Source organism: Anoplopoma fimbria, chromosome 3, assembly GCF_027596085.1.
Source record: "Anoplopoma fimbria isolate UVic2021 breed Golden Eagle Sablefish chromosome 3, Afim_UVic_2022, whole genome shotgun sequence".
Classification (NCBI taxonomy): Eukaryota; Metazoa; Chordata; class Actinopteri; order Perciformes; family Anoplopomatidae; genus Anoplopoma; species Anoplopoma fimbria.
The window spans coordinates 13,244,399-13,261,724 of NC_072451.1; positions in this window are offsets into that span (position 1 = coordinate 13,244,399).

Sequence of the window (17,326 nt, forward strand, 5' to 3'; positions counted from 1 at the left end):
TCCTACAGGTGTAGAATTGTCATTGTTGTTTTATATCTTGCAATATAGATCTGTTTTCTAGAGCAGAGGTCTTCAACAGGGGGTCCGCGACCCCTAGGGGGTCCGCGGAGGTACTGCAGGGGGGTCGTGAAATTTTTGGTTGATTAGACAATTTTTCATATTTTTCCCCCAAAAAAATTCCACAAATGTAAATGTCTTTAAATACACATTAACATGAATCCAACATATTGTAGGAATGGATAAAATGGAGGCAGAATATGTTCTCTTTCAGTCAGAAATGCACACATTCAGCGACACACAGGAGCTCTCTCCAGCCTCCCCGGTTCACTCAAAGACTAGCCTGGACCTGTCCATCCTGGCCTGGATACAAAGAGGAGGCCCCGCCCCTATCGCTGCTGAGCCAATCACGAGGCCGCATGTCACATGCTGGCGCTGTCAGGTTCCCCGTGATTGGCCGAGAGCCAATTCAGTCCCCAGCTGACTAAGATCCCAGACACAAGGACACACGCTGCAATATTATTTGAAAAGAAGATACCGTTGTAAAAAAAATAAAAAATAGAAATTAAAAAATTAAAAATCAACGACATTTACTTCACCCACGAATCCTTGTGCAATCATTTTTGCAAGATATTGGTATCAGTTGACCAGGTGTGTTTATAAATAATAATAATAATAAAAATTAAGCCTTTATTAGTCCCATAACAGGGAAATTATTTCTCTGCATTTAACCCATCCGGGAGGAGCAGTGGGCTGCAATGAAGCGCCCGGGGAGCAACTTGGGGTTAGGTGTCTTGCTCAAGGACACCTCGGCATGTTGCCAGTAGAGGGGTTTGAACCACCAACCTTGTGGTTACGGGACAAGCGCTCTACCTCATGTGCCACAGCCGCCCCCACAGCCACCCACCTCCAAATGGCAGTGGCACGCCACCCTACTCACTGTACCTTGCACATGTTTAAAATAAAAACATGAATATATGAACATGTGTATTATTTGAATAGCTTAGTATTTAATGCACAATAACAAGGTATGTTTATACATGGCACTAGGCCCAGTTTAATATGAAACACAATTTTATTCAATATATATAGTAGGGGGTCCCTGCTCCATCTCTCATCAGTTTGGGGGTCCTTGGCCTGAAAAACCTTGAAGACCCCTGGTCTAGAGGAAGTGTATTACTTCCCTAGCTCTCTCTTTTTGAGATATCCCATCGCTAAGCAGTGTTCTAAGGGAGAATTATTTTATTCCCAGTTTGCTTAACTGAATGAAAAAAAACATCCTTTCCTCAGCATAGAGCTGGCAGTGGAGCATAACATGTTTTACAGACTCCAGGACTTCACAGTGTTCACAATTTCCATCCCTGTGTTTCCCCAGTAACACAAACCCACTTGCTAGTCCACAATGTCCCAGTTGTAGCCTTGTAAATTTAATCTCGTCCTTCCGAGGCATGTTCACTCTGTTATTAGGTTTCACAGTGTGCTGGATGTTGAATAAATTATTTCCTCTGCTGTCTGCGTCCCACTCTCGCTGCCATTGTTGCCTCAATCTCTCACTGATTATGCTGCGGCACTGCGTCCTGCCAAATGGTACCTGGATATCTACATTGTCCCTTCCTAAACTAGCCTAAACTGCCTTATCCTCTGCTTATTTTTAAACATAATTTAAATAGCTGCATCTAATTCTACCACCCTTTTCAAACTCCCAGCATTCTGTGAGCAGAGAGATTGATAGAACACCTGTTCCAAATGCTTTTAATTAAGCCCAATAGCTAAGTGCTAATTTTGCACGTCGCAGCCTCAGTAGAGCCTTCCCCTTTTTCCACCAGCAGCGGGATTGGTGTTGTCCAGAACGCCCCAGTACACAACCTCAGAGCCCTGGTCTGAACAACAACCAATATAGCTCAAGTAGATTTGGCTGTTCTTATCATGGCCTTATAAATCACTAGCATTGGATTCCTATTTGTCAGTGATAGAGCAGGGTCATCCTTTGATCTCCGATTCGATCCCCGGCTCTGCTAGTCCATGTTAATGTGTCCTTGGGCAAGACACCTAAACCCAAATTGCTCCCACAGGCTGTGCCAGTGGTATATTAATGGGTATGAATGATTAGATTAGACCTCGATGGGCAGGTGGCACCTTGCATGGTAGCCCCTGTCATCATTGTATGAATGGGTGTGCATGGGTGTGAATGGGTATGAATGGGTGAATGATGACATGTGGTGTTAAAGAGCTTTGAGTGGTCGGAAGGCTAGAAAAGCGCCATAATACTTATGACCTTCTCACACCATTTTCTCAACATGTACTCTATATGTCAATTTTTCATCTAGCCAAAGAGCTAGGATTTAAATACCTTTTCTCTTTCAAGGGATTCTCTATATATCTTAAGCCCCTGACAATCTTTTTTCTTCTTTCTGCCGAAAATCATGTATTTGTTCTTTTACACTGATAACCTGAAACCCAACTTATCAGCTCAAGCCTGCAATTTATCCAAGGCTCTCTGTAGCTGCTTCAGCAGGTATCCAACATTGCGCACTCTCTTCCATATTGCTATATTGCTCTATCATCAGCAAAAAGAGATATACCAAAGCCATCTCCTACTATATCAACATATCATTAACCATTATATTAAACAAGATAGGTTGGATAACACTGCCCTGCGGGAACCCATTTTCTAGTCCTACAGAATCAGAAACACTTTCTCCCACTCTTACATGCATTGAGCGGGATCTCAAATAATCTTAAATCCAAATCAACATCCTGCCCTGAACCCCTGCATCAAACAATTTAGCAACCAATCCCTCTAGAGCTGGAACTAGAGCTTTTTAAATGTTTCTATCTATCACCAGGACCCATCCATTGTTGCTTGACCTAGTCTAAACCCACTTTTGAATGGAGAAATGCACTCCCTCTGTTCTAGTCTATGCACAAGCCGGTCAGAAACCATTCATTCCATTATATTTCATATAACTGCTGTGAGGGTAATATACTGTATGATCCAGGAATATCAGTTTATTTACCAGGTTTCAAAAGCGTAACAATTTCCTGCTGTCCTTAATTTGAATAGACTTTTATGCTGCTCTTCCTACACAACAGAAGGACTTTTTCCAATCTTCTATATCTCTATCACCCTTACTTAAAACATCTCCCCAATCTGCTGACAGTTGATTTCTGAACTTATCCCAGTCCGCTTTATGGAAATTAAAGATTTGATTTCAGCCATGTCTCCTGTCTCTTGTGTATACTTTATGTATATATTAAGTTTTTTCTTTAAAAGCATCCACAAATCTTTTAAACTCTTTTCCATTTGCAAACAAACTCCTGGCACTCCTGGATATAAAACATTAATACTAAATATCATCACCACCTTCCAATTATCCGATATAACATTCCCTTCTGTCTTTTGAGAACATGTAGCTGTGGAGGTTAGACAGCTCCAAATCTTCAATCACAAAAATCTTCTCAGCAGGGTGGCTCTCCACTTCCCTGCTCCTCATTTCAACTGTCTCACCATGTTTTGCAACTTGTTTAAGCATACGATACCCGTTTCTTTATCTCCTTATACTGCTGCACCCTTAGAGCCTGCTTATATAGCTCACATGGATGACTTCCAGCAATATGAACTCCACCACAAGTACCACACTTAAGCACCGTTTCCTTTCACTCAGAAATGTCATGTTTACCCCCACATTTATCGCATCTTCTGATACCTTGGCAGGCAGCTGCAATATGGCCACATATCTGGCATGTATAACACCTCAACAGCAGGGCCGTGCAGAGACCTTTGGAGGGGCAGGTGCTCAAAGTTAAAAAAGGGGCACATGGAGCACGCATTTGAAACACGATACAGAAGCATACCTTGCTATACAACCGGTTGAATTGTAGCAACCCATATTCATAAAGAATGTAACATGGAATCACAACATATACCATATCATTGTACATACTCATATATTTGTTAGAGGTCAGTGCAAAGCAAAATTAGTCTCTGTTTTACCTCATGGGTACATTGAACAGCTTCTGTTGGGGGGGTTGGTGAGGAGGCTGCTGCTGCTGATATTGCTGGAGGTGGGCTGTATTGATCTCATAGTGTAGACACTAGAAAGAGCATGGGAGAGATAGTGGCTGTTATGTGATCATAACAAGTTGCAAAGATAACTAACATTGAAAATGGCTCACTGTGACTTACCTGCCATACTGCTGATAGTTTGGAGGAGACTACTTGCTGAGAGAGGCTGCAGCCAAGGCTGACTGCTTGAACTAAACAGAACAAGTTACTCATTCAAAGCCCATAATTCAAGCTGTGCACTAATTTAGGACATATGAAGATAATGTATTAGGTTGAATTTAGATCACCATTAGACACTGGACTGTTTAACTGTGGCTACTCTTCCTGGAGTCCTTCCTTTTCAGTTTTAATCAAATTAGAGGACAAAAATGAATCAATTCTGACACTTTATTTTAATTTCACAGCTTTATTTTTGTTTTCTAACCTCAGTACTGTATTTATTAACAGACACATATTCATATTGTATAGCTAACTGTAACTGAAAGGGGAACATTAATAATGGGAGAAAGATAATAGAGAAGGGGTGGGTGTGTCTGTCTGTCTGTGTCTGAACCTGTCTCTCTGTGTTTGTCTGTTTGTTTGTCTGTCTGTCTGTCTGTCTGTGTCTGTGTCTCTGTCAGTGTCTGTATCTGTCTGTCTGTGTCTGTCTGTCTGTATCTGTTTGTCAGTGTCTGTCTGTGTCTGTCTGTGCCTGTGTCTGTTTGTCAGTGTCTGTCTGGTCTGTCTGTGTCTCTGAGTTTTCACAGTGGCATTTTTCTTTGTTGCAGTTATAACAGCAACTTCCTGTTGCCCATGCTCTGAAAAATGTCAATGACTTCACTGAGGTTGATTGGAATATCCTTTTCAATTGCCAGTAAAAGAAGCTCTGACAACCTCTCCTCTGTGCAAAGGGTGCGAAGTTTTGTTTTCACCAGCTTCAGTTTTGAGAAAGAACGTTCAACAGTTGCTGTAGAAACCGGAAGGGTGCCATATGTCTTCAGCAGCTCAGTCAAGTTAGGGAAAACCAGATGTGCATTGTTTTCTTTGACCACTGAAAGAATAGATGTCACACTGATGGGTGAGGGGCATGAGTATGAAGTATGGAAGACCTTAAGTTCTGTCTGCAATTTGTCTTCTTCTTCAATGTTGTAGAACTGGCAGAGTTTCTTCACAGCTTGCAGTGCCTCTGTTGGAATTTGTGCTGTTTTCCAGTTCTCTGGGACTGTCAGGCAGTGGAGGGCATTCAGGATTTCCCATGTGGAGTTATCTTCTGCTTTAAAGCGTCTCTGAAGCTCTTGTGTCATTGTGTCCACAAAAATGTAATACACTTTAACACGGTAGTAGTCTTGCAAAGTAGGGAATGTGTGGTCAGCAGTAGCTGTTGTGGCAATGACCTTGAACTTTGCTGGCATTTTCCTCCTCCTAGCTTGACCAGGAATCTCAGTTGGGGGGTCCAGGCCCACTGATGCAGCCTTCTCTGTAGCGTGTTTATACATGTTCTCAAACTCCTCCTCTGTTCTGCTGTGGGCCAGCCTCTGAAAAACTCCATCAACAACTTTGTATGCTGCAGCCAGGTCTATATCTTTCTGCTGCAAAGCATCAGAGGCCATTGCAGTCACCTGGAAGATTGGACAGGTGATCTCCAGACACAGTAAGAATTCAAAGTTGATGCTCTTGAGAAGAATCATTGCATCACCTGCTGAAGAGTCTGGTGGGTCTTGTTGTGTCATTTCCTCAAGAAACTGCATGACAGCTGGGAGGACCTTCCTTAGAGTGCGAAGGGCAGTTTCTCTGCAGGCCCACCGCGTGTCTGACAGCTTCTGCAGCTCCAGTGGACGCTGATCAGGGTACATCGTCTTCTGCATTTCAGTAAATGCAGAGTGTCGTTTGGATGAGTTGGCCACAAAAGCATAAAGTTTTTCAACTAAGTTGAAAAAGCTGACAAAACAGATGTTAGACTTTGCACTTTCAACTAACACCAGATTAAGGCAATGTGCCTGACAGTGTACATACAAGGCCTTTGGATTTCTTTTTAGAATTCTTGACTGAAGTCCCTTAAAGCGTCCGCTCATGTTTGCAGCACCATCATACCCTTGACCCCGGATGTTTTCCAACTTCAGATCATTTTCTTCCAGTAGAGCTATCACTACCTTTTCAAGAGCATCTCCACTTGTGGTATGAACGTTACACACCTGAAGAAAGCGCTCCTTGATTTGCATGTTATGCACATACCTGATAACAAAAGAAACCTGTTCAGTGTGTGCAGCATCTGTGGTTTCATCCATGAGAATTGAAAAGGTTTTGCTCTCTTGGATTTCTTTTTGGATTACTCATTTGACTGATATGGCCAAAGCTTTGATCATATCATTCTGACTTCTGTTGGAGAGGAGTGAGACAAGAGGTCTTTTACCAGGTCCCTGCTTCTCTTTTATGGCTTCCAGGTGTAATTTAATTACACTGTCATATTTGCTAAACAGCTCCACCAACTCTAGGAAATTACCTCGATTTTGGCTTGACAGGGTCTCATCGTCCCCTCTAAAAGGCATGCCCTGTCTTGCCAGGTAAAGAGTGGTGGCTAGTAAGCGGGACAAGATTTCTCTGTTTTTTTCTCTTTCCCTGTCTTTAGCAGCTTGTGATGCACGGTCACTCATTTCGAAAGCTGCCTCCAGTGATCCTTTTTTAAGTTGTTCCACCTCACCATACCACACATGTGTGATTCTGAGGCACTGTGCTCTTTAATTCTCTCCAGAGCCTTTCTCCACCGATTAACTCCTTCTGATTTCCATGTTTTGCGGCCTGTGTATTTTTCCTCACTCAAAAAAAGACGGCAGCTGAAACAAAACATGGCGTCAAGACTTGGGGAGTACTCTAGCCATGCGTTGTTCTGATACCATTTCTTTTGAAATGATCGCCCCTCTTCATTTTTTGGAAAGGATGAGAGCGCTGGTTGACAGGGTCCAGTACTGTTGCAAAACTGAATGAAGGCCTCATCACATTTGATGTTTAATTGTAGGACATGGGCAGGATCATTTGGGTGGGTAAGTCCAAGTAGGTGTGACAATGTTTGCCTCCCTCTGGTTTCAGTCTCCTCCTGGCTAGCTGCTCCCTCTACCTCAACATTCTGTGTGGGCTCCTCAATAACCTCTGACACCTTTCCTCCAGCCTCTGTCTCCTCCTGGGTTTCTGTTCCCAGGAAACTCTCATTTCTCTGAGGCACAGTGTCTTCCTCTTTCTCTCCTTCCATCTCCTCCTCCTTCTCTCCTTCCATCTCCTCTTTCTCTCCTTCTATCTCCTCTTTCTCTCCTTCCATCTCCTCCTCTTTCTCTCCTTCCATCTCCTCATCTGACCTTTCATCACTCACTCCCTGTCCATCTGGGAACAAGGCACAATTTGCTCTTGGATTAGTCTAATTAACACCTCTTACACCTAACCATTAATCAATAATAATATAAATCAATCAATAATCAATAATTAACCCACCATACATAATGATAGATAATGTAACAGAACAACAACATTGAAATTGTGTTTGTTACTGTTGTTTTCTCAAACTGAATACCTCTGCAATGTAAATAACTGGTGCATGTGTTATTCTTACCTTTTGTGCTCTTTGTCATCCAACTGGTGAGTGATCCACTGCCTTTCGCAGCCTCACGCAGCTCCTTTTGTTTTTGTTTTAACCTCCTCTCCTTACGAGGCATCTCTGCAGAATGAAATATGATCGTTAAACTACAATCTGATGCACATAAAACACACACACAAACACAGTGACATTTCATACCTTTTCAAAAATTGTACTGTATAGCCACAAATTTAGGCTAATCCATTCATAATCTGCCCTTTATTATTCCTAGTGCTACTAATAAAGTAAAAAAATACAAATATTTTTTTATTCTTTTTATTCAATTTGACTATCGACTTTGCGCAAGACAACAAGGTTCTAAAAGTTATATAATTTGTATGTATAGCTATTATATTTAATTTGTGTGTAAATGTTATAAATAAACAAGTACTGATGTTTAAATGAGAGGTTGAGAAAATCAAAACTCAAATTCTTCTATTATTGTTGTATTTATACTGTAGGCTAATAGTCCAAAATTGTGTGAATATGCATATTGCATAGTTTTAGTGAAATAACATAGTCTATGCCTCATTGCCTCTAGAAACATAGGGAAAAACAGCTTGACAGTAAAATAACACATGATATCTCTCTAATGCACTTTGCCCATGACAAGAGAAACATACAGAAACAACAACAAAAAAAGTTTGATGTACTTTTTCCCCACAGCAGGCTGTGTGTGGTTAACTAGCGGCTATAATTTGTGAGAGGTCTGTGTGCAGATTTGGATGATACAGAGGATGCTCATTGCTCACTTCACTTTGTCAGTCATCTTGCAAGAATACACCGTGCACAAACGAATACCGCTGCAGAACCTACTCACCGGACCAGTTGTTCACTCCCTCGGGTCTTCTTCGGTTTAACGAGACTAGGGCCGTTTCTCAATACCAAGTACGGTCAAGTATGGACTTGCAAACTTGCAAGTTCATACTTGGATAGTTCGACTCGGGAGTACAAACTCCGGGGACGGGAGTACGCAGTACGGTCATTTTGCAATTGGAACAGCAGCGAACTTGATGACGTCACCAACGTCACGACGTCACCAACTCAGCTCGTCGGTCCCGCCTACTCCAGTTATCTTCAGTCATATATTATTATTATTATTATTATATTCCTTTATTGATCCCCATGGGGGAAATTCGGGTGTTGCAGCAGCTCAACTACACAGAAACAGATAATAAATACACATATTATACAATAAAATAAAAATAGAATAAAATAAAAAATAAGAATACAAATAAATATATTGACAATAAAACGAAATATGATATAAAACACAACCCTGCCTTTTTTCGTTTTCATTTAGAAAATATTAATATGTATATGTTTTGTGTTACATCTGCAACCACAACCACAGAGACACCGGAGCCAGCGGCACATCTGGAGAGGCCATGCCGAGATCAGGCTGCTGTCAGCGGGCTGCATGAGCACCACCGCCCGGTCTCCTCTCTGGTCCTCTCATCTCCGACAAACGTCGGCGCTTTTTTCAAACAGGCTCTATCTTGATAAATTGACCGCATATTTTAAGTCTTAACAACTACATTCTCGCTTAAAAAAATGTTAAAACTAAATTCCGTTACACAACAGCAGCAGTATTTAGACAATTATAACTGACAGTTGTGAGCCGTCTCCGCCGCTGTCGGCTCTTGTTTGCTGGTGAAATGCATTCTGGGATACTTGGCTGTCCAAAGTCCACACAAGTCTACTCCGATGCATCCTCGGTATAATGGGCGGAGCGAGGACACTTCCGGGTATCTGGACCGTACTTGGCTTGATGCGAACTTGTGTATTGGAACAGTACTTGGGCCGCGCTTGATGACGTTTCACAAGTTCACGAGGACACAAGTACAGAGAAGTTCACATATTGAGAAACGGCCTAGTAGTGGCCGTCTCCAGCAGCTTAGCGAGCAGGGCACGTCTGGGCACGTCAGGGCAGTGAGGGCAGCGTGAGGGCACGTTGTGGATCATGTGACCGACCAAGGTAGATCTAAATTATTATTATTATTAATTATTTTGTTTTATTTATTATTATTTTGGGCCACAGAGACGGACTTTCTCACACACACACACAAAAAACACACACTGACAAAAGGGCACTTTGGGCATCAAGGGGCAAAGGGGCAGGTGCTCAAGCCCCCTCCGCCCCCCCCTCTGCACGTGCCTGCTCAACAGTGGCCTCTTATGTGGATGAACTTTAAATGACAAGCACTCTAAGAACACTCGCTCTGGGGGGGTCTCTTCCTGAAACTGTTGAGTCACGCTTTGCTCCATCCCCAAAAACTATTTTTTGAGTAGCCTCAGCAACCTTCGCACCATCAATTCTCCAGACCAGTTCCTCCATTGAGAAATCAAGCAAAACCCCATATATCACCCCTTGGATACCAGCCTTGACATTGCTCCCTGGAACATTTTTTTCCACTTGCCTGTTCCACATTTAGCATTTAAAATTTCACCCAGCTCTTGCCTCACTGCCCAAGTGAGCCGAATAGGATTAATGAACTAAATCCTGCACTCCCTTCCTCCAAATTAAAGATCAATTTAAATTCTTCTCCTTTGCTGACGCTGTCCATTCTCTTTATCTTTGCTGTTCCCCGCTATTCTCTCCCTCCTTTTGATTCCTGAGAAGAAGTAGTTTAATTTCACCTTTTCCTGTTTTTCCACCTAGTCTTTTCCCAAATACCATCTCCTTCTTCATCAAACTACCTAGCACGAGCAACAGCTTATTTTGATTTATTTGTTTGTTCAGCGCCAAGTGTCTCTGAATCACTCCCAAAGGAGAGGAGGAGAGGAGGAAAGGAGGAGAGGAGGACGGCAGCCCTTCTCTTCTTCTCTCCGCTGGCTACTTCTTCTTCTTCCTTTTTTAATTTATTGGAGGACTGCAAACCATTATTTAAGTTTGCTGCCACCTAATATACCGGAGTGTGTAACATCATGGCATTATAACATTTGACATTTAAACACAACAATATAATATATATATATTTTAAGTAATAAAGAATTTATATTCTTGATATTAAACCTGTTCCATTCAACAATTTAAAGCCCTTTTAACCTTAATCTTCTTCGCTGTGGTGTGCTGGGGTGGTGGCATCAGGACGGGAGATGCCAACAAACTAAATAAGCTGGTGAGGAAAGCCAGCTCTGTGGTGGGTCTGGAGCTGGACAGTCTGGAGTCAGTGGGTGAGAGGAGGATGAAGGCCAAACTCAGAACCATCCTGGACAATCCCTCTCACCCTCTCCATGAGGAACTGTGGCAGCTGGGCAGCTCTTTCAGCCATCGGCTGATTCTACCAAAGAGCAGGACGGAGCGCTCATTTGTGCCCACTGCCATCAGACTGTACAACAACAGCAGAGACCACAGTCTGTCATCATGCTGACCTCCCAAAACAAATGTCTTAAATATATATATATTTCATAAAATTCTTTTAAGAATTCCTTTGTTGAATTCTGGAGTGTATATGCCCACTTCTACATGATTATTATCTGAGTGTTTTGATCCATCTGTAAAAAATATTTAGATAATTACAATAGCTTTTCTTTTGATAATCTTGAACTATCCAATGTTAAAATTCCGCTCAGTCCATTCTCTTCTCTTTTCTATTACCTGCAGATTTCCCTTGGGTCATGGAGGAATGTTGCTACTAATAACTGCTGGACTATGTTGTATGATATTGAATTTGAAATGTTTCACTTTCTTGTTAATATCCCATCCAAAGCTTTACCAGATAATATTCAGTACAATTGTACAGGACAGTCAATGCAAATCTTCTTTAAATCCACACTGAATTATTATCCAATATGATAGTGCTAACTTAGTTTTCCTCAGATGTAAGGGCAGTTCCCTGGATTCCACGAGCAATGCACTAATGGGTGTGATTTTGACTGCTCCCAAATAAAAGGGGGCCTTGATACTCATTTTCAGGTTTATGCTTTTATTTAGATTTTTTTTCTCCTTCAACAGGTTTCCATGTTTATTTTTCTTCAAACCATAAACCAAGAAATTTGCAATACTCTTGCTCTATCCATTGGCTTACTGTACAGTGTTGATGCCTGTCCACTACCTATTTTATTTTTGGTAACCAGCATATAGCATGGTTTTTCTACTGATATTTTGAATCCTGTTGTGGAAATGAATACTATCTATCTATCGATGTCCCGAGATGAGTCCAAAGTGAGCGGGAGTTTTTCCAGTGCCGATGTGAGGGAAGGACAGAGGATGTCGCATGTGTACAGATTGTAAAGCCCTCTGAGGCAAATTTGTAATTTGTGATTCTGGGCTATACAAAATAAACTGAATTGAATTGAATTGAAAGAGAAAGGCTTCACCCTCTGAATATAAAGAACAAAACAGGACAGGGTGGTCAAGGCTATATTTCAGTGTCTGCAGACTCTGTTCTGATTTAGTATATCTACTGACGCCTAGGATAAAAAGAAGAACCAGGAGATGGAGACCGCCCTCCGATGTCTGGTCTCCCGGAATCCTGCCTCCTGGTCCCACCAGCTGATGTGGGTGGAGTAGGCGCACAACACCCTGACCAGCTCCGCCACCAGCCTGTCTCCTTTTCAGTGCGCCTATGGCTTCCAACCTCCTCTGTTCCCCGCACTGGAGAAGGTTTCATGCCCCTCAGTCCAGACCTTCATCCGCCGCTGCCGTCAGACCTGGACAAAAGCCCGAACAGCCCTGCTTTGGTCCGCCGACCGCTACTCGAATGCTGCCAACCGACACCGCACTCCAGCCCCCGTCTACCAAGTGGGGCATAAGGTGTGGCTGTCGACCCGGGACCTACCACTGCGGGAAGAATCCAAGAAGCTGGGGCCAAGGTTCATCGGTCCCTTCGAGGTCGAGAAAGTCATCAACCCAGCGGCAGTAAGGCTCAAGCTCCCCAGGTCCATGCGCATCCATCCCACGTTCCACGTCTCCAGGGTGAAACCAGTCAGGGAGAGCCCCTTGATGCCGGCGGCTCCTCCTCCACCACCTCCTCGCCTCGTCGAAGGAGGACCTGTCTACACCGTCCATCGCCTGCTTCGCTCTCGTCGCTGGGGTCGGGGTATCCAATACCTGGTGGACTGGGAGGGATACGGTCCTGAGGAGAGGTCGTGGGTTCCAGCTCGTCACATCTGTGATCCTCGACTCATTGTTGCTTTCCATCTACAGCACCTGGACCAGCCCTCCAGGAGAAAGACCCCTGCCAGAGACATTCAAGAGGCTCCCGAGTCAGACAGTGAGGCCTCGTCGTCCGGGTCCGAGGAACCCTTCCTTCAGACCCCCTCCACCCACCCTACTGAAGATCCGGACTCTGCGGCCTTTGAATAAAGCTCCTGAACATTACTCTGTCTCCTGGTCGTACTGCACTTGGGTCCACACACCACCCGTTACAATTACCATTACTACTACTACTATTACTAAAACTTCTGCCTCTACTACTATTACTACTGCTACTACTACAACTTCTTGTACTACTAATACTACTATTACTACTGCTACTACTACTAATACTCATATAACAACTTCTTCCACTACTGCAACTTCTTTTAATACTACTTAAAAGCTAATTAGTGCAGTTTGACACACACAGAGACAATGACACACACACACACACACACACACACACACACACATACACAAATTATTTTACTACTATTAGTACTACTATTAGAAATGTGTATTCTACTACAACTAATACTAATACTATAACTTATTATTCTGCGACTAATACTAATATTACTACTACTACTAATAATATTACAACTTCTTCTACTATTACTACTACTACTACTACTAATAATAATAATAATAATACTACTAATACTAATATTACTACTAATAATAATAATACTACTATTACAACTTTGTATTCTACTACTACTACTACTACTACAACTAATACTAATACTTCTACTATAACTCATTATTCTGCTCCTAATACTACTATTACTAATACTAATATAACAACTTATTTTCTACTACTACTATAACTTATTATTCGTCTACTTCTACTATTACTAATATTACTATTACTAATACTAGAACTACTAATACTAATACTACTACTACTACTACAACAACTTTTTCTTCTACTAATATTCCTATTACTACCACTAATACTACTACTACAACTTCCTTTTCTACTACTATTACTACTACTACTACTATTACTAATACTAAAACTTCTTCTACTACTACTACTACTACTACTACTACTACTACTATTACTGCTACTTCTACTACAACGTATTATTCTCCTACTAATACTACAGCTACTACTACTAATACTAATATAACAACTTCTTATTCTACTAATACTACTAATACTAGTACTAGTACTACACCTTCTTCTCCTACTACTAATACTACTATTACTACTACTACTAATATTTCTACTTGAACTTCTCCAATACTACTTCTACTATGACGACTACTACTACTACTACTACTACTAGAAATTTGTATTCTACTACTACAACTAATACTAATACTATAACTTATTATTCTGCTACTAATACTACTATTACTACTACTACTAATAGTTATACTTGAACTTCTTCTACTACTACTACTACTACTACTATTACTACTACAACTTCTACTACCACTACTACTAGTACTTTTACTACAAATACTACTATTACTACTAATACTTCTATTTGAACTTCTTCTACTACTACTATTACTACTACTACAAATATTACTACTACTACTACTAAAACTTATTATTTTACTACTATTACTACTACTACAACTATAACTTATTATTCTGCTACTAATACTAATATTACTACTACTAATAATAATAATATTACAACTTCTACTAATACTACTACTACAAATACTACTCATACTATTACAACTTTTTATTCTACTACTTTTACTACCAATAATACTACTTCAACTTCTTCTACTACTAATACTACTATTACTACTACTAATAATAATACTACTATTACAACTTTGTATTCTACTACTACTACTATAACTTATTATTCTTCTACTTCTACTATTACTAATATTACGACTATTACTACTAGAACTGTTACTATTAATACTACTACTACTACAACTTTTTCTTCTACTAATACTCCTATTACTACCACTAATACTACTACTACAACAACTTCCTTTTCTACTACTAATACTAATACTAATACTATTACTAATACTACTGCTACTACTGCTAATATAACAACTTCTTCTTCCACTACTACTACAACTTCTTATTCTACTATTACTACTACTACTACTACTACTATTAGTAGTTCTTCTCCTACTACTACTTCTACTATGACTACTACAACTTCTTTTTCTGCTATATATTAATGATTAGACTGTTTCTTCTACTAAACCACTGATACTGCTGCTGCTAATGATACTACTACCACTACAACTTATTATTTTACTACTACTAATACTAATACAATTTTGTATTCTACTACTACTACAACTAATACTAATACTACTACTATAACTTATTATTCTGCTAATATTACTGACTACTACTACTACTAATATAACAAATTATTTTCTACTACTACTATTACTACTAATACTATAACTTCTACTAATACTAATAATACGACTACTACAACTTCCTTTTCTACTAATACTACTATTACTACTACAACTTCTTCTTCTACTAATACTACTACAACTTCTACTACTAATACTAGTACCACAATGCATTTTCTACTATATATTAATGATTAGACTGTTTCTTCTACTAAACCACTTATACTACTGCTGCTACTGATACTACTACCACTACTAATCCTAATATTACTACTATTACAACTGTGTATTCTACTACAAATAATAATAATCATAATAATACTACTACAACTAATACTAATACTACTACTACTATAACTACTACTACTAATACATACTGCCAAAAGCTGCTATTTATCACTTTAAAGCTCCCAAAACACATTTCTGCAAGATATTTACTGAAATTGGATAATGTGAAATAATACGTAGTTCACATGATATCCTTAAAAAACCGGCTCCAAAAAGCAGTATTTGCAATTTCAGGTCATTTTCATGTAAAACTGATTAGCTGTTTAAGGAAGATTTTTGATTTTTATATTGTTTGTATAGTATTCATTGTTGCTGTGTTTTTATAAATAACAGCTGTATTTTAAATTTTGTTCATGTGGTTCGTTTTTGTCTATTGAGGGTTCATTTTGACTATATATGTGTATTTGTCATTAGATAAAGGAGGTAGCAACGTAGAGAAAGAGCTGGGCTTTTTAACACAATGGACATTTTTTTCTAAATGAGACTCTGATGTTTTCCCAAAGCTAACATCATACTTTATGTCCATAGTTCCTCTACACAATTTACTTTCATATTGACAAATATCAATACATATTGCTTAGAGTTTCAAAACTCAAACAGGTTGACAGTATATACAGCACTCATTAAGATAACAAATATGTTATAACATAATGTATTGTTGAGTACCACAGGATGAACACCAAAAAGGTGTGTTAATTTTTTGCCAATTACTGTTCAGTTACAAGGTTCAGGTCAATGATATGATATTTATGGATTGTCACTTTATACTATACTATCTTGTGGATAAAACCTCACCTTACTGTCGCCAGTAGGAAAGCGTACAACAGTGTTTAAGACCATTATTTTATCATCATATGATAAAACCAATTCATCTGAAGGCAAGGCCTGTTACTGTGGGGAGACTGTCCTGCATAATGACGATGGACCTGAGCGTAAATCAGGAATCTGTAAAAGACGGTACATTCACAATAGTTGTTTAAAGCTTGACGCCACACATTATAAGCTGTAAATGCAACGACTGTATGCAGGAGACAGTTTTACAAAAGAGTGATAACAGAAAAACGTATATGTATGAAGAGGTTTATTCAACACAGGACGCATACCTTCTGAAATATATCCATGCATATTTTCAGCAGATACTATATGATATTGTATAGCTGATAATTACCTGCTTCTCATAACCAATACTGATAAGATAAACCATCATTTTACATTACTGAATTTTTAAAATAAGTGGGCATAACCTGTAGCTTCTGCACACCTTCGGGTAAGAAAGGCTCAGATGTACTGAGCAAAGATGGATGATTTAATATTCCAAGGCTCCGACTGAATCAAATCTAACTGATATCATTGTCGATTATTATTATTATTATTATTTATTACTTGTTTGGTTAAAAAAAAATTGTGAAAATGTCGAAGTATTTTTCTCTTTATCCTCTTCTTGGTGGCTGGTGTGTGAGGAGACAACGGGTCGTCAGATTTAACACCTGCAATGATAAAAGATAGTTTATGTTAAAAGTTTTTAAAAAACGTCTGTTGAAAGTGTGTTATTATTTTTGCACACTGGTTAAAACCTTCTTTCCCTCAATACAACTGCTGATAACTCTTCACACTGGTAGTTAATCATGACTATTACTTTTAATAATACTATAACCTAAATTCCCAAACAGTTGAGTTGCTGTGTAAAACGTAAATGACAAAAAAATATATGTTTATCAGTCTGAGCATTAGCTCAACATTGTTTCTGTACTCTATTCAGTTAAAAATAGGTGCTACAGGATTTGCAAATCATTGCTTTGAGTTTATTTACGTCTAACAGAGCATTTGGCCCAGACTTGTCTCCTCATCCGTTTAGCATCTGATAGCACAACAA